The 22121-nt window shown below is 46.0% G+C and overlaps 1 protein-coding gene across 4 annotated transcripts in view; it reads right to left on the bottom strand.

Annotated features, from left to right (window-relative positions):
• Plac1 (placenta associated 1) overlaps window positions 1-22121 on the bottom strand; it is a 165627-nt gene that overhangs the window by 30003 nt on the left and 113503 nt on the right. The window lies entirely within an intron of this gene.

Raw genomic sequence — 22121 nt, 5'->3', positions numbered from 1 at the left:
TCATGTTTCACTGAAATCCATTGAGTTGGAAACTTTCTCTCTCTCTCTCTTTTTTCATTTATTTATGTTTTTTTTGTCCTCATATGGGGGTCAGAGGGCAACATATGGGAGCTGGTTTTCTGTTCCCACCATGTGGGTCCCAGGGATTAAATTCAGATAGGCAGGCTTGGAGGTAAGCGCCTTTATGGGCTGAGCCACCTCACGGGCCTCAGTTGGAAACTTTCTATCAAACATAAATGCAATTTTAATTAAATATATTTTGCTGCCTTGCCTTTGACCAAGGGTCCCTGTCGGGAAGACTTTCATGCGCTCCAGCACCAGGCTGGAAGCATGTGTTTCTGCTAAATGCCCCTCCCCTGTTGTCACAGCTTGCAGGCTCACTTATCCCTCGCCACAGTCACACACGCTCCGAGGTTTACAGAATAAGGACACCATTATGCCGGGCTATCATTCTTTCTCCGTGGAAACAACACGGCCCTTTGTGAGCTCGAGGCTCACTTCAAAGGGTGTGGCTATCATTCAGGGTTCCTAAGGGGAGGGTCCTTGGGAAAGTGCTCACAGTACCATTCCAGTTCTAGAATCTTCTCTAGGGTGTGGGGAGTCAGAGCAGGAGTTTTCAGGAAGTCCTCTTATGGGTGTTTGTCTGCTCTGGAGGCAATACTGTATGTTTTCAAACCTCCCGAGAAAGCAGGTTTTTTTTTTTTTTTTTTTTTTTTTTGTTTTTGCCAAATTGTGCCCTGCTCTATCAATACCCCCACTCACACTTGGCTTTTGGCCTAGTTCTGAGGCCTGTCTTACCTCTGTCTGGCATTTACTTCATAACAGGTGGCCCAGGGAGCTCAAACACTTAGCCTCAGCTGCCAGTTTAAGGAAGGAGAGGCCCCTGTAGCTGAACTGTGACAATGCCAGCATTTGTTCCCATGCTGGTATTCTCAATGTCAACAGCGGTGACAGGCTCCAGAGGGGATCATCACCAGGCACTGCACCCAGCTTTGATTCTCCTCACAACAGTCGCGCATGTCACTTCTCCATTGCACACGAGGGGAAACAAAGGGCAAGCGACCAAGGGGAAGTCACTCTCAGAACCACGAGCCAAACAGTGGGCCAAAACTATTGCTTCTGTGACTTGCCAATTTACTTATTCAGTTAGTAGACTGTTTACCTAGCGTCCATAAAGCCTGGGGGTTTGATCACGGAATCCTAGCCCTTGGGAGGGGGAGGTGAGAGGATTGGGATTCGGAGTTGAAGGTTATACTCTATATAACAAGTTGGAGGGTAGCCTGGGCTGTATGAGACCCAGTCTCCAAGTAAACAAACAAACAACAAAAATAGGTGAAGAGGTGACTCAACACCCTGTAGGAATGTGACAGATCATAGCCAAGACCACCTCTTTCAGGGAGCTGAGCAGTCACATCCTTTTTCCCAGCACACGTTGATTGTGTTAGGTGCTGGGACACTAGAGTAACGGATGACTCAGAGGAACACTGGGCTTTTTTTTTTTTTTTAAAGACCAGATCTCAAAAACTCCAGGCTGATTTGAAACTCACTGTGTAGCTGAGGATGACCCTTGAATTCCTGATCTTCCTGCCTCCCCTTCTCAAGCACTGGGACTGCAGGCACACATAACCAGACCCGGTTTTATGTAGTGTTGGAGATGGATCCCAGGGCCTTGTGCATGGTAGTAGCTGCTTGGCTTTATGATGTTTGTAGCTGGATGAGGGTACTATCAGTTTTATTGGTGAGTTAGGGCTAGGACAGAAGCGCTAATCTCAGGACTGAGGAGGTTCATGTTTATCCCTGAGCTGGCTAACAGGAAGGGGTGTTTTAGTTTAGTTTGGATTTTTTTTTTCTTTCTTCTAACTATAGTGATGGGCAGAAACTTTGGTTCTCATCTTTGAGAGGATTTATTTTTTCCGTGAATCTGACCAGCCAACTTATCATAATATATAAAAAAATAAAGTCTCAAGATGTAATTAAGGTTTCCTACCAATTGATGCTGAATTTACAAAAGAGACTTGCTCCTGGGTGGGCCATTAATTGGATGGGAGAGCAGTTAAAACAAAGACTGGGGGCCTTTCTGGAGAGAGCATTTCCTGCTGGCCTTGAGGAAGCAGCCAGGCCATAAAGAAGAAAGTCCAGCCTTAGGAGTTGAGGGGCTGAGTGCTACAGCAGCAAGGAACTCGATTCTGCCAAAAGATGGAAGCAGCTTGGAAAAGGACCCCAAGCTCTAGATGAGAAAGCAGCCTAGGCTACAGCCCAAGCTACAGCCCAAGCTACAGCCCAAGCTTGGCGATGCTGTGACACCCTGTGATGAACTATGCTTGGGCTCCGGAGAAGCCAAGGAAACTGAGATCATACATAAAGATTAGATTTGGGCTGTTGAGGTCTGCTTCTCAACAATCAAAGTGGAGAAAGTTCTTTCTGGTTTCACTAATACTGACATTTACCAGGACGGGGCCAGGGCCTAGCAGGGCCTAGCAGGGCCTAGAAGGGCCTAGCTGAATTCTATTAAAGCTCTTCTTTGTTCCCACTGGACAGGATGTGGCTACACACGGGGTAGGTACCAGGCTGGCAAAAGATATATCCTCAGCATCAGTGTGCTTTATTTTATTCATCTTATTGTTGAAGCAAGGTTTCTTGTAGCCCAGGGTTGCCTGGAACCCTCTATATGGCTAAATATGGCCCCGCCCTTCGGATCCTCCTGCCTCTACCTCCAGAGTGTATGGGTTACACAGGTGGGCCATTACCCGATTTGTGCGGTACTGGAATCAAACGTGGGGCTTCATGCGTGCTAGGCAAGCATTTTATCAACTTATATGCATTCCTGGCCCCTCATTGGCAGCAGCCATTTAGAAGCGTCACTTCTTTATGTATGTGGGGCCACTGCTGGCACCAGGAAGCTCTGGATCCTGTGGGCTTTGCACAGGTTCTGACTTGTCCCACAGACCAACACCCCAACCCAAGGATATTGCCCTGCTTGTGTCAGAGAATCAGGGAAAGAGACCGGGCATGGAGTTCCGCATGAGATGTGGAGAGCTGAGGTGGTCCCAGTCTTCTGCCTGCTGGTCTCAGACATTTTCTGACCCGGTCTGGCAGGAAACCAGCTTGTGGGAGGGAGAAAGCGGGAGAACTTTCAAACAATTGACGGTGGGGAAGGCAGTTCTAGAGGCCAACCTAACCCGCCGTGGCTGCAAAGTTCTCAGACTCTGCAGGTATTGTAGCTGATGGCATTTTTAGCTCACCCAAGAGGCCAGAGCTACCAACTCTTAGGATTTTCAGCAGCCCGAGCCTCCTACTACCTAAACTTCTCAGAGTGTTTACACCCAACCCCCTCCATTCCTGTGACTACCCACTCCCGGCTATTTCCCACCCAGACTCTGAGCTTTGGCTTTGCAACCAGATTTCCTGGTTTGGGATTGTTCCTTGTTTTCACGTCCCCAGAGTAGTTCAGTCTCAAACAATAGCCCCTGCTAAGATGGTGCCTGATTACAGTACTCTGAGATATGGGGAGTGATAAAATGAATTTGGGATACACCACCATGCCTGCCTGTGAGAAATATATTGTTAGCAGTTTACAATCTTTCCCCCCCTTTAACACAGCAATGGAAGATTGTTCTCATATATATGGTGACTTTGCATATGCACATAGGTTTGTGTGTATATATGTGTATTTGAATGTGTGTATGTGCGTACGCGTGCGCGTGCACGTACACATATACTCACGCATGTGTATTTCCATGCCTGTGGATGCGGGAGTTGATGTTGGATGCCTTTCTTAACCGTGTTCTGATTTATTTTTGAAGCAGGTTTTCTCGCTGTATGTGGACCTCACCAATTGGGCTAGTCTGGCCTGTCAGCAAGTGTCAGAATTCTCCTTGTCTCTGCCTTTCTATGACCTTGGTTCTGGAACTACAGGTGTGTACCAGCATCATTTTTTAATGTAGATGCTGGAGACCCAACCTCAGCTCTTTACACCTCTGTGACAAGGACTTCAGCAACTGAGCCCTCTCCTCCACCCCCATATTTGTCTCTCATTCCTTCTCAAATCTCGCATGTGTCATTGCTTTTCCAAGGATCTGGTTTCACATCAAAGCTTTTCAGAAACTAGTAGAGAAGGCTTTTTCACAATCCCTTGTTTGTGCTCTAACGTCAAGCTTCCTCCAGGAACCTCTGCCAATACAGCAGTCACTCCTGACACCTTTGCCACGCCCTCTGTTCTTTAGTCACATGACCAAGACCAACGGTTTGCATGGGGTAAGAGTATCTATGGAGGCCCCATCGCTCCAGAGCTAGTTGGCGTCATAGATTGAGCCAGCAGGTAGGAGAGTGCTAGGCTTGCCGCTTTCAGTCAGCACGACATGACTGCAGTAATCCTGGTCTCACAAAGTCACAACTCCTATACAATGACTCATAACAGATACAGTGCAAGCATTCAAAAATGGTTACCATTTTACCGTTACAACAAGTTCTTTTGTGCATCCGTACAAGTTATTTTCTCGAATAATCTTTAGGCAAAGGGTTGCAAGGAAACTATCAATTAGAAGAAGGGAACTGTACAACAGGTGAGGTGAGTCATAGGGTAAAGGCTCTCGATATCGAGCCTTAGATCCATATAAGGAAATGTGCAGTGTCCACACCAGCATCTGTTAGCCCTGAAGCCATCAAGCAAAGGCAAGTCAGTCAAAGGCAAGAGTCATTTTGTATTCTCCAGACTCCTTAGAGTGGAGGAAGTAGAGAACTAAATCCTCTGACCTCCATGTGAAAAGGCAGGCGTATGCCCCCAGACACAGGCATGCACACACATGCACAAATAGGTAAATATAATTTAAAATAAAACAATTTGGAGAAATTCATTTTTACAAAGAGCAAATTAAAGACTATTATAAGTATCTCATTTAAAATACAGTACATACGAAATGTCTATTAGCTTCAGTTTCTTTTTTTGAGACAGGGTTTCTCTGTAACCTGTTTCTTTGGAACCTGTCCTGGAACTAGCTCTTGTAGACCAGGCTGGCCTCAAACTCACAGAGATCCACCTATCTCTGACTCTCGAGTACTGGGATTAAAGGGATGCACCACTACTGCCAGGCTAGTTCCAGTTTCTTTATGTGTAAAATAGATCTCTCTCTCTCTCTCTCTCTCTCTCTCTCTCTCTCTCTCTCTCTCTCTCACACACACACACACACACACACACACACACATACATTTGCAATGATATGCTTGTCTATCTAGAAAACCCAAGTCATGCTGGGTATCGTAGCAGACACCTACAATATCAGCCCTCAAGAAACTGAGGTAGGAGCTTCATGAGTAGGCCAGTCATAGCTACACAGTAAGATCATGTCTCAGAGAACAAAATGAAACAATATAGTTGGTTGTGGTGGTGCATATCAGTAGGGTATACCCAATAGAGGCAGGAGGGTCATGAGTTCGAGGCCAGCCTAGGCTCCATATTTGGGTTAGAGAGATGGCTCAGTGGATAAATCATTTGCTGCACCAGAGTGAGGATGGAAGTTCAGATTCCAGCACTCACATTTAAAAAAAAAAAAAGATTGGGTGTTGGTGGCGCACATCTTTAATCCCAGCACTCAGGAGGCAGAGACAAGCAGATCTCTCTGAGTTCAAGGCCAGCCTGGTCTACAAGATCTAGTTCTAGGACAGGCTCCAAAGCTACAGAGAAACCCTGTTTCAAAACACCAAAAGGCTGGCAGGCATTGTGGCACACTCTGATGCCGGTGACTAGGATGTGGAGACAGGGCATCTCCAGAGCAAACTAGCTAGCTAGACTAGCTGAACTGCTGGGCTCCAGTTCAGCAAGAGATTCTCCCTGAGGAAAAAAACAGAACAAAACAAAAAACTGGTGGATAACTGAAGAGAGACATTTGCTACCAATTCTGGTCTCCACATGCACACACTTCATGTGCACCCCTCCCACATGTGCACACACACATACCACACACACACATGAGAGAAACAATGGAAAACAAAAATCAATCAACATCTTGGTTTTAGCTCTGGACTCCAAACACAGATGTTTGTATATAAGGGGATGTATCTAGACAGCAACATAGAAGGAAATACGCAAGGTCCAGATTAGCCCCTGCTAACCCTGAACTCACGGGGCTCTATTCGTCCAGCAAAGGCAAGTGAGTCAAAGGTGACAAAGTCATCTTATATTCCTTTAAAGTTTGTTCAAATAAAATCTTGGAGCCAGTGTGAATGCATGGTACCTTTGGTCCGCCATGCCCTCAAACTAGAGAAGCTGAGCCCAAGTGTAGTTTAGCCTCGGTGGGTAACCTTCAAATGGTCAAGTGCTCGCTTCCCCTCTAAACTCAGCCTGGGTCCTGCCTTCCTATCAGCGATCTGCAGACAGAGTGTAAGGGGATTGGGTTGGGCATGGGCCTCACCAGCACAGGAAGCAGGTTGAAATCTTGCTTTGGAGTCTCACAGGAATCTCCATACAAAGTCATCCTGTTCCTATTTCAAAGGGAAATTCTTCACTCCGAACGAGGAACACACAGCCACAGCCAGGGAACAGGGCCCCTTCTGCAGACCTCTTTGCTATGCTTGTCCTTCTAGAATGGCCACTTTCCATTCACAAGACAGGTTTGTGAAGATCTGAGGTTTTTCACAAGACCCAGGACATCAAGTAGAACCCCGAACAGAGACTGAAGTGGGAACTGGGTATGTGTTCCTCCACAGTGCAGTCTCTCCTAGACGCAGGCAGTAACTCAATCACCAGTTCCGGTGGTTTCTAGATCAAAGAGCCCTCTGTGTGTGCCCTTTGGGGAAGAACTATTTTGCAGCATTGAAAAGGAATCTCCTGGGGTGGTGCGTTACCTCAGTGGGTTGGGGTACTTGATGCAAAGTTGGCGAACCTGGGTTTTATTCTCAGAACCCACATGGTAGAAGAGAAAACCGGCTTTTGCGAGGTGTCTGTCATCTAACCTATACACGTGGGCTGTTGTATGCACACTGCCCCCATTCCCCAAATTAATAAGATAAAACGATATCTAAAACTGTCCTGTTTCCTGACTATGCAAATTTTTCCACCTGGTTTTCTTAAAGCAGAGCAGATGTTCCTGGGAAGGGGGCACCATGCATGTAGGTGAGAAGGAATTGGCCCTAAAAGGACTTGCTTCTTACAGGGAAGTAAATCTGCATGGCTCCAGGCAAAGGTTCCAGAAACCAGCCACCTCTTTCCTCATTCCTCTTGCCTTTCACCCTCTGACCACTGACAGCCAGTTCTGAAATGGAGTCAGAGAGGCCAGTTGAGAACCCGGAAGAAGAATCCAGATCCCATACCCAAAAGTTATTAGGGGGCTAATAGCAAGCTGCCCTCCCACGTAGTTTTCTCCCAGAAGTTTGATGATTTCAATTCTTATACTCAGTCATCTTTGAGCTGGTGTGTGAGTGTGTGTGCGTGCGCATGCGCGCGATGTGAGATAAAGGTCCCACTTCCCCTTTTGTATGTGGTTATCCAGTTTTCACAGAATCATTTACTGAACAGGCTATCATTTTCTATTATATCTTCTTGACATCCATATCAAAAATTAGTTGATTGTATACACCTGGGTTTATTTCTGGGCTCTCGATTCTGCCTCGCTGTTCCTCATGTATGTGGTTTTATACCTATACTCTATTGCTTTGGTCACTGTAGTTTTCTCATGTAGATTGATATTAGGAAGTATGATGCCTTTGACTTTGCTTTTTTTTTCTCAAGATTGAGTGAAGTTTTTTTTTTAATTTCTTTTTGTTGGCATGATTCCATATAAGTTTTAGATGTTTTTCTATTTCTATAAAAATGCCACTGGAATTTCGATGAAGATTGCATCTAATCTGAATACCACTTTGAATATCATGTGAATTTGATGCCGTCTATGTCTGTCATGAATGTTTTAGACTTCCCATGCATGGCTCGTTCACTTCCTTGGTAAGCGACTTCAACAGCTGTTCCTTCCTTCACAAAACTGTTGGTTTTGAGGAACAGGTAGGAGCAGGGTGGGAAGCCTTTTGGACAAGTATTATTGCTGAGCCAAAGCACTCGCTGAAGGCTTAGAGCTGATCTGACTGCTCCAATTATTCGGACCTTCTATAAAGACAGTCTAAATCCCTACACAGAACTTCTGGATTCAGGAGTCAAACATGGTTTCAGGGCTCCTCCACTCTTCTGAGCAGACAACAACTGCTGAACAAGCCAAACTCCATGTTTTGATAAAGTGACAAAAGCCCTATTGGTTTTGTTCCCAGGCAGGGAAGGTAGCTCCCACACAGATGTATCTATACCCTCAGAAAAAAAAAATCAACTTTGGGTCTTCTTAATGAACTGGCTACTTTAGAAAGGAAGCTAACTGCTGACCCTTGTACTATATAAGCCGTGTGCCTTATGCTACTTTAGGAAGGAAGCTAACTGCTGACCCTTGTACTATATAAGCCATGTGCCTAGTGCTCATTATCTCACCCATTACCTCCACAGCAACTCTGTCATTATCCCCATCTGCCAGATGAAGAAATTGAGGTTCCAAGAGATAAAGTCACTTGCCCCAGGTCACACAGCTGTGTGGTTCTAACGTTCAGTCTTTGTAATAAAGGTTGGCATTAGATACGGCACCTGGTGTTGGGAACCAAGGGCTTCAACCTTTTTTTTTTTAATCAAATAATTCCTCATTCTAGTCTACAAGAACCACTGAACTCCTCCAAGCCGGGTTCTAACCCTCCCTGATCCCTATACCACTGGAAGCATGGCTATTAGTCTGTCAATATTAGAGACGATCAGGGTTCTCACATAGGCACTTCTCCTTCAGGGGCAGCAGAAGGAAGTGAAGCAGGCCATGGAACGGAGAGAAACCAGGTTGTCTTCTGAATAAACAGCAGTTGATTCATAAACACAATTACTCTTCTCCTTTTAAGACAATGGTTATTAACCTCTTTTGAGTATGGACCCATGGAGAATGTGAAGAAAATTGTGTGCCCTGTCCTAGGAGGAAAAGCTAAATGCAAACCCACAGCTTTTTACATAGCTTCAGAAAAATTTATTGAGTTTCGTGTATGCTATCCAAGAGTAACAGACCCCATGTTAAAATCTCCTGCTTTAAGTAACCCCAATTCTATGCTTTAAAATGTAATCAATTAGAAAACAATGACTCCTTCAAGTAAGAGGGCAACCTAGGGCACAAACCCCAGGCTTTGCTTTCTGAAGATTTTGCTTGCATGAGATAAGTACACACTCAGCATCCCCTAGCCCCTCATTGCCTGTGAAAGGCCACTAGAAGGGCTGGCCTGAAGACAGAAAGAGAAATTGTACATATGAATTTCTCTTGTTACGAGAGATTGGGCAGCTACTTGGTAGACAGGAATGACTTCATTGGATGGAGACTGGGTTATGTGGTCTTAACAGCCCAGCCAGCACCTGAGGTCAAATATTTTACTCTCTACGTAAAAGCAGTATGGAGTCGATCACGTCTGTTCCTACTAAGCAACTGTTGGCTTCATGAGAGGCCAGGGACCCGCTAGCAGCAGACCCAGTATCTATTGGCTCGAGCACCTGAGTCGGCAGGCAGTCCGCTTTCTTACATTAGCCTCTGTTATTCCAAATAGCAACCGTTAGTTCCTTGCCAACTATAGGCCCATTGTTCTTTTACAAAAGTATTAGATAATCCCAACCCAAGTCATTCCAAGACGATTTCCCCCTGGCCTCTTGGGTTGGGAGTAGACAAGGTCTTACTGTAATCGTTAGTGGAATTGTTAGCTACAGTCTGATAGTTCTCCTCCTAAACCACTTGCAATGTTTAAGCTTTCACATCAACAATCCCAAAGCACAGATCCGATGCAAACATTCGGTAGCACTTTCTTTCCTCTTTCAAGATTTTGGTTTGAAAGAGAGAGACTACGTGGTATGCTGGAAAGTACAGTGGTCCCAGAGCCCTTAGTCTACTATGCATTTACCTCTCTGAGCCTCATTTTCCACCATCAGACAGCTGTGAAAGCTGAGCATGGAAAGTCGCTCTTCCATGTGTTTGGAAAACTGAGGCAGGACGGTGCGCTACACAGTGAGTGCTAGGCCAGCCTTGCGACAATCTTGTGAGATCCTGTCTCATCCCCCTTCCCCGCCCGCAGAAAAGGACACTCACCCTGCTGCTCTCTCAGGCAGGTGCCACGAAAGACCCTCCAGAAGCTAAGGAGCCCACAGATACTGTATTAACCAGTAAGCTTTTGAACGCATGACAACGGACAACCATCATTTCACTGAAGATTCCAACGATCCCAGAAGCGACACAAATCCTCAGTTTTGCCCCGTATTCATTTACTCTCTTTCTCCCTATCCTCCCGTACTCAGAAAAACTTGTAGAGAGACCATATTGTGACCGGGTACTGCCTGGGAGGGTTTTCTTTTGTGTGGACACAGTTAGAAACAGATTTAGCGAAGCAAAAGAACACTTCAAAGCATACCTTGCCGCATAGCGAAGACCTGGACTAGCTCCCTCTCCCCACCTCCTTTCTTTCCCCTCTCTCCGTTCTCTCTTCCTCCACCCCCAGGCTACTTTTCCATTGCTCCAAGTTACTTGTCTTTAAACATTCCCCTATTGTAATAAGAAGTCGTTACTCACTTAAAAAAAGAAATCTTTGACTCTGAGAATTCGGAGGTTGAGTCCTGTTTTCTCCGAGTCGAGCACGAGGGAAGGGGTAGGGAGAGGATGAGGCAGGTCGCTTAGATGTGACTCTTCGGTGCCTGAACTGTTCCTGTTATATATGGCTTTCAGGAGATGGCTGAGTATGTTCACCCTCTCCCTTTTCCCGCCCCCTTTTCTAACTCTCAAGCTGCACAGGGAACCTGCGGCGCCCAAACGCACCAGGTGTCTCCAACTTTCTAATTGAGCAAGGCAGAGTCCCTCCAGGCCAAAAGTCTTGAAATATTTATCCAGATTTTGGGTTCACTGGATTAATGCCTTAAGCTGGTGCGCAATCCCACTGAAGGTCAACGTTCCTGTCCTAATGTTGTCCAATGTCTGTGTGGTATTCAGACCTGAACATGATAACTTTCCCTCCAGATTGCAATTCCCCAGAGTGCACCCTGGAGAGAGAAGCCAGCTCACATTGTTTGCAGATCGGTCAGCATAATGATTCAAGGTGGGCTCAGGATTGAAACGCCTTGAGATAGAGCAGATCAGCCCCAATTCACCCCTGGGGGGGAAGGCCTCTGAGCAGGAGAATGTGCAAGGCCCCTCCAGTCAGAGGAGACATCCGCTCCCCTCTGCTTTGGGCTCTACCAGTTGGCAGATGGAGGCCCGTGCAAATGCTGGCCAGACCAAAATGGTGCCGAGACAGGCACGATATTGTTTAGAAAGAAAGAAAGGAAACATCTGTGAATGCTGCCTTGGTGCCGAGCAGGGACAAGCCTGCTGCTTTTCCTCACAGGCCTGTGGTGGGCTAGCTCCTGACCGATCAGAGAGGTTCCCTGAAACAAATGCATCTGAAAGATATTTTCCATCCCCCTACAGGAAATGCTTGTGTTTAGTCATCCTTACTACATGGGCTGAGTCAGCAAGCTCAGCTTTAACCACAGCTGCTTTCAAATGGTAAGTTAAGAAGCCCAGTCAGTTGAGTGAGGAACACTTTGGCTGAATCGCTTTGACAGCCGGAGCTCCCAAATCGGGCGGCTAAGCGAGAGGAATTGCAATTTGGGCACCGCTCAATACCTTTTTCAGGCCTTCTGGGTGGGCCTCAATTACTTTTTAGTATGTTTGTACTACAGAGCATTCCAGAATGCATAGAGACAGCAGTCTGTGTACCTTTAAGAGACCACTCTGATGCCACAGTGTGATCTTTGGCTTAGGAGCCTGGTTCTGTCAATAATTTGCTATACTGACTCTAGGGCAATTGTCCCCTCTCTCCAGGTCTTAGCAATCAGATATTTAAATTAGAGGCTTGGATAAGATCACTTCTCCGGGTTCTTCCTGCTCTGCTGGCCTGTGGAACAGTTAGGGACAGATGGCTAGGCGCTCTTTCCCCAATTTACCTGGGGAAACACTACAGAACCTGTCTTCAGCCTTTTCCCACCTGTGGCAACGCAGCTGTCCCGGCTCTGACCACAGCCCATTTTCTCTCGTTTGGACCTCCCTAGACACGGAGTACCCCTGGGGAACATTCTTTTCTAAAAAATCCTCTGGCAACTCCAAGAGTTTCGAGTCTGCATTCTGTTAAGCCCTCTGCAAATGTGGGAGACAACTGCTTATGGCTGAGGTTTAACTGACCGCACTTTCTCCCCTCAGCAGGGAGGTTTTTCCATTCTTTTGGTCACTGGCACGGACTCATGAACCTAGGGGGACGAAGGCTGCCTGAGGGCCTCCATTGGACCCAACATTAGCTGTCAGGGAGATGAAAAAACCACATATTCCAGAAGCAGCCAGATGTTGCCTGAGATCACAGAGCTGTCCCAGGCCTCGGTGAATCTTAGGCGCAGGGAAGAGGGTGGACCTGTGCAATGTAGTCCTATAAATTCTGCTATCCATTTCTGGATACAGGAGACCAAGGGTAAAAAATATCTGACATTGGCCAAACACTCAATGGGTGTGTATTAGACTCTGTCCTGTGCCCGTCAGTTGCTCATCTAGTATTTAGCTCCGCTACTTTCCTGTACAGTGTTATGGCCATTTCATATTTTATAGATGAAGAAACTGAGGTGCGTAGAGGCAACGAACTTTCTCTAGAAGAAACAGGAAACAAGCCGAGGAGCTGGAGTTTCGCTCTAGGTCAGCTGAGTGACGTCTGCGGTCACTCATTCCCACGTCTGCACGGCAGCGTCATGGGAAGAGTCTTCCGGTGCTAATGAAGCTGACTGCCCCACCTCATACTTCTGTACCTCTTGGCCAGGTTTGGTGCCTGTCTTGGTTTCTCCGGACCCCTTCCAGAGAGAGAAAACAATCAGAATCAACTTTCCCCCTACTGATCTGCAAAGTGTTCTCTTTATGGTCCTGGAATGAGTTGCGTTTTCCTCTTAAAAGGGAAACACAGAGAAAGGACATGGTATAAAACAGCTTTCCCCGGAGCTAAGAAACTAGAGAAAACTTAGCTACATTCCTCTCCACTGGTAAGTCTATTAGATTAGTCAAATATCAGAGTTAGGGGAGAACTAATAACGTGTGCAGTCCCAGGGCTTCTTGTCATGCATGAGGCAGCTGAGGTTGAGACAGCCGCACAGTTACCAGAAACTCAGACCAATTACTGCCTCCACGCCTTCTCTGTGTTCCAAAGAAAGTAGGAAAAAATTCACAGCTCGGTCAAAGCAAGGAGAGAAAGAACCTAATTTCTACCACGCCTGTAGCAGTCTTCCAATTCGTAGACGACCAGAAACAAAGGACAGAAGAGTGTAGTTTTTAGCTGAGTCCCAGTTTAAGGGGTCCTTTCCTGGGGGAAGAGTGGCCTCAAGTTGCTCCAACTGTCTCGGTCCTCAGTGTGGAGTCATTGCCACTCTATCGGAGACTGTGGGTTGAAGGAGCCCTTCAAAGCTGGGGAGAGGGAGGAAAATGAGGAAGCTGGCTATTTTATAATTCCCTCACGAGCTCATCTTACAAGAGAGTCACCTGTATCAGAGCCACACTTTCCAACGGGCTGTTCCAAACGTCTTGTATAACAGAGGGTCAGAAACCTAGGTTTTCAAAGGCAGTGGCGGAGCAAGCAACTGCCAAATCTGGATGGTCTGTCTGTGTTCTGTGTTCCATGTGTGTGCTGTGCCCTCAGAAGCTGGAAGAGACATCGGCACAATATGGGTGCTGTGTCCTCTGGAACAACAGCCAGTGATCTTAACTGTCGAGTTATCTTTTGCCTCCCTCTTAGGATCAGTATTTTTTTTTTTTTACACCAGGGCTGCTTACTTAATAGATCATACTCAAGCTCACAAATGATGGGGGAAAGCCTATTTAAAACCAAGTTGCTCAAAAATTGGCCTGATGACAGTGATCTAAAGAGAATCCCCAAAGCTCTCAATGAAAGCTGAGCGGAGCCATCTTCCTTTCTCATCTTGAGTGTGCAGATGGTACTGAAATGCTTTCAAGCCAAAGGCGTATAAAATACTACTTTAGAATAAATTTTATGGTAGTATAAATTTTCACTAATCCTAATACAGAAGTCAATATGGAAAAACTAAAAGAAAGACCTGGGGCTTTGCTTGTGGTTGAAGCCTCCCAGGAACTGGCCCGAAGGAACAGTAGCTTAACGGCTGTTTTCAGAGAAATATCATCCACATTCCCTAGTGTCTTCCAGCCTCTTCCTTTTAAGCCCCGAACAAAAGTGCCAGAGTACAAAACTAGGAGGTACCACACTGTAGATCCTGATTTGCTTGCTAACTGAGGCGACCCACACAGAAAACCTTATTAAGTGCCATGTCTTCCTAGCCGCGATGATAGGAAGACTTGAATGGATCATTTGTACAACCACATTGTGTTCTAGGGTAGAGTCTGTCACTGTCTATCAACTTTATCACGTGGGAAGAAAGTCGACCGCACACCAATGTAGAAACAAATGAACTTCTGTTTTGTTTTATAGGATGGTGGAAGTCTGATTACCTTCCCTAATCAGTCAGCCTCTTCCTTCATTCCAGGTTGTAGCTAAATTCCCAATCCATGGAAGCAGCTTAGTTTAGGAGGCAAGAGCAAGGGTGAGTGGAAGCTAGGCGTATCTGGGGGTGGGGGTGGGGTAAGGGACACTGGCTTGCCTAGGAAGAATGTTCGAGGTAGTCAGCACTTCTAAGCTCCCCCCTCCCCAGAAAAATCTGCTTTTGTAGTGTTAGGGGATGACATTTCATTGCAAAAATAAATGATTTGGTCATTAGCATTTCATGGCTGCTGGCAGCCACCCTCCTCTGCTTTCTAACAATTTCCATTTCAGGCACTGACAAACCCTTCAAAGAGATCCAGCCAAATATCCACCCAAAGTTGCGTATTTGGCACTTTCCTAGGGAGAAATCTGGGGCCTCTGGGCAGAAAAAAATTGCCAAAAAAGGGCTCCCTCCTTCTTTGTTAATTGTTAACAAACACATCCCCATAACCAGTCACGGGGGCTCCGTGGGCAGCAATGGGGGAAGGAAAGGGAAAGAACGGAAGTTGTTGGCAGGGCCTGCTTCCTTGGCTCCAGTCCTCGGTCTCAGTCTCCATCGCTGCCTGTACTTTTCTCAAAGCCGGGTGCTGCCTCCACCGCTAACGCTAACCAAAGCAGGTCCAGCTTTCGGCAGGCAAGTGTCCCCCAGAGATCCAGAGCCACGAGTGGGTGTGGAAACCCCAGGGGAAAGAGACTCTGAGGTCGCAGGCTTTCTCAGTCTGCTGGAAGCTCATCTTAGCCAACAGGCTGACCCTACAAGCCTGCTGTCACCAAGGAGCCTCTCTGGGAAACATCGCAGTTGATTTCTGGACTCAATTTGGGCCTCTGGCCCTTGAGGACTCACAAAACCCAGAACACTTAAGCTCAGCAGTAAGAAGAAGTAGAAACTCCTTCCTGCCTGACCGGGAGCTTCCACAGCCTGACACTCAAAGAGAATTCATATCCTCAGTTCTGCAGGCTCTTCTTCCAGCTCCTAAAATGAACAATTCCCTTCTCTCCCTCCAGGATTTGTTCATCCTGATCCCTCAACTCAACTCAGGCCCTACCTGTGCTTTTTCTTTTCTGAGAAACCTATGTTTCTGCCTAACTCATAGGCCTCATTACCACTGGTAATTAGAGTCCGTTTTCCTCATCCATGGATTCTGCGCCCGTGGGTTCAAGCAACTGCAGTTGCAAACCCATCCTGTATGGAATAGGCAATTGGGCCCAACTCTGTCATCCCCAGTCACACCCAGCCCCTCCTTTTCACTTGGCTCATGATGCCGATGATCTAGGCATCAACACCAGGAAGCTTCACTGGCTAGAGGTAGTTGCTGTTTGAGATTTGCCAAGCAGTGGCTCTCGCTACAGCATACTGAGGTGGCTTCACACGAAGGGCCACCTCATTATTTAATACTTGAGTTTTTCTCCCCATCCCTTCGGGAACTATTTTAAAGAAGTTATTGAGATTCCCAGTCTAAACAATAGCCGGCCTTCTCAACAACAATGAAAGTCAAGTTGCTGTTATATCTGAAAATTGCCCTAATTTCAGTTTGTCAGCGTTCCTCCAGGAACCCCTCAAAAGGCTGTCTGCTCCGTTAAATGACAGCCATAGCCGCCCAGCTGCTCAGCACATTAGGGGGGCTCCTCTCCCCGAAAATGAAGTAATGAAGAGGGATGAGGTACCAGGTCGCCAGCAATTGAAAACGACTCCCGAAGGGTTCCCGCACCTTCTGTTCTTTCTTCCTGTTATTAGTTTCAGTGAAATTGGCATATGGTGGGTACAGAAGATATGGAAGGCCTTGTGCTTTTCGCTTAGATCTCTGAATGTCAATGAACCCAGCTATTTCTGCTGTTCCTTCATGCCACCATAGAGGGGTTTCTCTACCCCAAATTTAAAATAACATTAATTCAGTTATGAAGATCTCCCTCTGCCAAGTTTACCAATATTTGAAATGCTTCCCCCTTCTCTGTCTAGGACAGGGTCTCATGTTAGGTAGCAAAGGCTGACCTCAAACCCACTAAATAGTAGAGAATGAGTTTGAGCTTCTGCTATTTCCTGCCTCTACCTCTCAAGCACTGGGATTTCAGGCATGTGCCACCATGCCTAATTTTATGCAGCACTGAGGATTGAACCCAGGGCTTCATGCATGCTAGGCAAGGACTCTACTAGCCAAGCTACCTCTCCAGTCCTTAAATTAGGTTTCAGCCCAGAATTATCACGTCTGGGGCTGGGTCCTACATATGCAATCCACGACCCCAACATGTACACCTCAGGTGGTCACTAAAACAGTATTGGCAAAATGGTACTTCCCTCAAATGGAATTCTTAGCAGACACAGCAGTCACAAGTGTAAGACAGACCTATTTGCATTGTTTGGGGGAACTCTCTGTATTGTGAAGGATGAAGGTCAAGCCGGGCACGGTAAGAAAGAGTATCTTTTTGTTGTCTGGCAGTTCTTTTGGGTATTTCTCAGAACCCTTTCTTTTCATTCCCTTTCTCAAATTCAGCCTCTTGATGGGCTCCTTGGTCCCAGGGCATCTATTTCCCGTTCATTTTTCCTTCCAATCAGAAAGAATGTTGTAAAATCTCACCTTGGTCAAATCTCCCTTCTGCTAGAGGAAGAGTGCTAACTAACTATGCCAGCACACTGACAGAGGCAGGGCAGGGAGCGGGTTTAAGAACGAAAGGAGATCTGGATGGGATGAGGAGGTTCTTCATTGACTGTTTCACTTAGGACAAATGACCCAATCTTGCTGAGCCTGTTTCCTCATCTGAAAAAGGGATGTAGTGCCATGTCACTACCCTAGGATGAGAAAGGAAGGCTGGAAGGAAGGAGGAGGTAAAAAGCAAAACAAAACAAAAAACAAAACATAGCGAACTCACTTAGTGTCCTGCCTGACACATAGGAAGTACTTTAGAAATGCTAGCGGTTATTAACATTGTCATTATTGTTGAAGGTCAGACATCAGCTTATTGGAAATTCTCTATAACTTCACAACAGCCTTTGGAATGAAATTTTTGTATTTTCTTGAATGTTTACTGTACATCCAGTACCCTCTATGAACACTAATCTTGCCCTTTCTGTCCGTTTTTTCTTGCTTTGCATCACAAGACTTGTCCCTCCCTTTTACATCCCAAAATTTAGTTGACATGTCTAAGTCCCCTGGGGCCATGACCTTTAAGGAGTCTTTCTCTCTAGACTTTGATCATATGGCATCCCTTCCATGCCTTCTGTCTGCCCTAACCATTTTGCTTTAATCTTTTGTGCCTGGCCTTGTTAGCCAGCTTCCCCAAATCCTCAGACCCTTTCCTGCCTTCATCAAGACTTCTTTGTGGCTGTCTGGTTTGCATTTCTCTTCTGTTGGATCAGGTAGCTATTTTATTCTAGGGATTCTTTAAAAGGACAGGGCTGTTAGCTGTGCTGCAGAAGCATATGGCACTTTGGTGTTGCATCATCCAAGAGAGAGTGTGTGCAATCCTGGTTTCTCTACCAGTTCTCATGCTCATGAGAAATAAAGAATTAAATTCTGGAGGTTCTGAGTGCAGACATTCTGCCTAACGTTCTTTCTCCATACCTTCCCCAGTGCCTGAACTGGACTGATTCAAATCAGAATTAACTCTTCTGTGCGATAAGTTTATGTGTTTCTCAGAGCTCATTTTTTGAAAATTCTTCTCTTCCGCATTAACTGTCATGAGACTCAATGGACTTGATGACCCATACCAGGAGTCACAGCAGCAGAGGCAGGAGGATTTTTGTGAGTTTAAAGCCAGTATGTTCTACATAGCAAGTTCCAGACATATAGAGAGTCCCCCTCTCTCCGATAATATAAAACAATAAAATAAATAAGTAAATAAATAGACCTGGTGTTTCCCTTCCTCTGCCCCTGGAACTCAGCTCAGCTCCCACTTCTAAATCTCACTTATGTAGAAAAAGTCTGTGTGGTAAACTCTGGTCAGCTTTGATGGCAAAGAACACTTTTCTCCATCACTACCTCCGTTCTCAGTAATTGTCATCCTCACACATTTGCCTGCCTTGATCTCTCACAGGCAAATGCTAGCCGGTTGATTATTTGCACTGGTGACTGTAGCATGCCCTTGCTTAGATTTTTGTCTCTAGAGTCCTTTTATTGAGAGTTTTTATATTAAACATACACCAAGTCCCAGGCTTGATTTTTAACTGATCCCACATGAAGGAAAGATTTTCAACTCATAACACACGAGGCACATCTGTTCTGCTTATTTGAATTCAGGCCGTACCGTTCTTCTTCTTATTATAGAACCTGACTGTTGAGTATCAATATTTGTCTCTTTTAGTTCCATTGAACTTTCCCAAAGGCTGCCCTCATTTCTGGATCTTTTAAACACACGTCCCGGAGTCTATGAAATGGTGAAACAACTCCCGTTTTCCTTTTCTCTTTTCCCAAGTTCTGCTGTTGGTCTGATGTCTTGTGCAGGCAGTTGGAACATGAGAGTTCCTGTCAGATGTGGCCAGTCATCATTCTAAAGTCTAGATATGAGCTGGGCTTGTGGTACACACTCATGATCCCAGGACTTGGAAGGCTGAGGTAGGAAAATCTTGAATTTAAGGCCAATCTGGACTATATAACAAGGCTGTATCTCAAAAGAACTGGAACTATCAAAAACAGGCAAAGCAAAAAGCCAAAAAACTAAAAACCAGTCTGACTTGGCGATGGTGGTACACTTTTAAATTTTTAAATTTCTCAGGCAGCAGAGGAAGGCAGATCTCTATGAGTTTGAGGCCAGCCTTTTCTACAGAGTGAGTTTCAGGACAGCCAAGACTGCACAGAAGAACCCTGTCTCAAAAAAACCAAGCAAACAAACTAAAAAGCAAAAAAAAAAAAAGACAAAAAATTGAGTGGATACACAGACCTTGGTACAAACACCTCTCATTACCATTCCCATACACCCTCATGAGCAAGAGAAAGGGGGTTGTATCTGATCTCTAGGAATGAAGAAACTCTGAGTGTGCGCAAGGGCCTGCGAACACTAGGAGACTCAGGCTAGACCTATGATTTCACGCCCATCGTCTTAGCAGTGCTGGAAGGGTTTACCAGGCGGAGCATTCTACCACTGAGCTACACGAGGAAGCCTTTATGCTAAGCTTCTCTCTCTGACAACACATGGGCATCTTCACAAGAGTCCACTGAAATTATTTTCCTGCATGGTATTAGCACAGTAGGAATTTAAGTGGGGGGCAAGATGAGTCATTCAGCACATAACAAAAAGGAAGTAGTGTATGTGTAGTCTCTAAACAAGCAGGGTGGCTCTAAGTAGGGCTAAGTAGATGATAAATAATAGAAGGACTCAAGTCAGAATCGTAATTACCAGTGCAAACTAGGCCTTCCTGTTCAGTTTCTTTAAGCCTTGGACTACAGATCTTTTAACGAAGGGGTATTAGTATTTCCTACTTTAGAGTTGTTATGAAGACAAAAAAGGATGAACAAACAAATCCCCGGCAAACGCCATCATGAGCTAAGTACTACTCCAAATGTGGTGGTCGCCATCAGCTGATGTGTATTGAAGGCTCATTCCTCGGGTTGAATCTGATGGCTAGCACACACTCATGAAAGGCTGACTTCACACCAACGACCACATATTGCGAATCGCACTTATAGGGGACATCTAGAATAAGTGAATTTGTAGCCAGAAGGCACAACAGTTGTTTCCACGAGCTGTTAGGAGAAGGGGTGAGGAATGAATGCTTAAAGCATGTGTGGGTCATCTCTGGGGTGATGAAGATGATCCCAAACTAGGCAGAGGTGATGCTGACACAATAATGTACCGCATGTACTGAATACCAGTCAACCGTGCCTTTGAAAACTGTTAAAGTAGTAAACTTTATGTCATTTGTATTTTACCACCACAAAACCACTGACTTGTATCAAGCCCACATTCCTCCTGTGGGTTCCTCTCATCCATAGGGCTGGATAATCAGCCACCCACTTGTATTCTAGGACAGTCTGAAAGGTCTTGGCCATACTCTAGGCGGCTATTCAGCAAATTGTCTGGGCTGTAGCCCTCATCTCATCCTACCTGGTGGTACTGGCTTTGGTATCCTTCTCTTTTACCTGAGTCCACGGAGGAAGAGGAGGAGTAGGAAGAGTAGAGTGGTCAAGGGGCCAGCAGGAACTATCAGCTTAAGGGCTCAACAGATTGCTCAGCAGGCAAAGTACTTGTTGAACAAGCATGAGGATTAGAATTCAAATCCCAGAATGGTGAGATGGGAGGAAGACATGGAAGAATCTACAGAAGCCTTTGGGGCAGCAGCTAGCCTGGCATGTACAGTGGCCAACAACAAAAACAAACAACAAAAGACTGTCTTAAGGCAAATGTGAAGACCAACATGGTAGGTTGCCCTCTGATATCCATATGTATTCTGTGGCATATGTACACACATACTCCAATATACTCACATGTATACACACACACACAAACACACATGCACATACATACATCACACATGTACACTGTACACCTATGCACACCACACCATACATACACACACACACCCTTTTTAAAAATGAAAAATAAAAAACCAACAGTTTAGGCGTAGTCAGAATATTGATGTTCAGCCCCAAGCTAATTGCCTCTTAGGTTGCTTCATGTTGATCAGTCCAACTAGAAGCCATGCGTAGCCTTGGCTTTTACACTACTGCAGGGAGGCCCATGGCATTTCTAAGCCCCTACCGTACCCTCCTTAACCAATCACCTAGCACTCCAAACACCAAGATTCTTGACCTTGCACCAGGAATGTCCCTGGAGTAAATTAGGTTTTTTTAAAGGGAGGTAGAGTGGGGGAGATTGAGCACCGGGCTCCAATCTGGGGTCTAGAGAGTGACTGGAGCATTTGAAATGTGTTACCCAATAAAAATCTCTGCTAAGGCCCAAGACTGAAATAACTCAGCTGGGCTCTGGTCTCAGCAGGGCCCATTCATTAGCTAACACTTCTCATCTGTGATGGTTACAGACAGGTTTTTTCATGCCCCCTGAAATGGGCTTCAACATTGCAGCTGGCAGACAGCTGTGGCCTCGCAGTGTTTACATTACCCAGACGAATGCAGCCTGTGCAGGAGACACAGAATGAACCTGATTTAGCTGTTGGAAAACGGGATTTTGAAAAGTTCCGTGGTTTTCCCTTACTCCCCGCTCCCCCACCCCCAGGCCGCAGAGAGACTGAAGGTGGAACGAAACAGGCATGGAGGGGCAAAGAAGTCTCCTGTTTCTGCGGCTGGTGCTTTCCTTTGTTTGGAGCATCTTTGTGTGACACCTCCAGGTGGTGGGAGCTGGGTGGAGAGCATCGGATTAAGGGGGCTGTGGCAGACCATCCCTCCCCAGCGGAATCTTACCGGGCAGCTCTAGCTCTCTGGGGACTCAGCATAGCCGGCAAGAGACAGCTGGGCAGAGGCCGTCAACGGTGGTCTAGTCCATCCCCCTTCACCTCTAGACATGAAGAGGACGGAAGGACTAGAGTCCCCACAGACAGCTGGGCCCATGACCAATTGGTCCACGAAGTGGAAGCGGGCTTC

Source organism: Myodes glareolus, chromosome X, assembly GCF_982192425.1.
Source record: "Myodes glareolus chromosome X, mMyoGla1.1, whole genome shotgun sequence".
NCBI lineage: Eukaryota > Metazoa > Chordata > Mammalia > Rodentia > Cricetidae > Myodes > Myodes glareolus.
The sequence above is the reverse complement of the archived record's forward strand: the minus strand, read 5'-3'. Positions and strand labels throughout refer to the sequence as shown.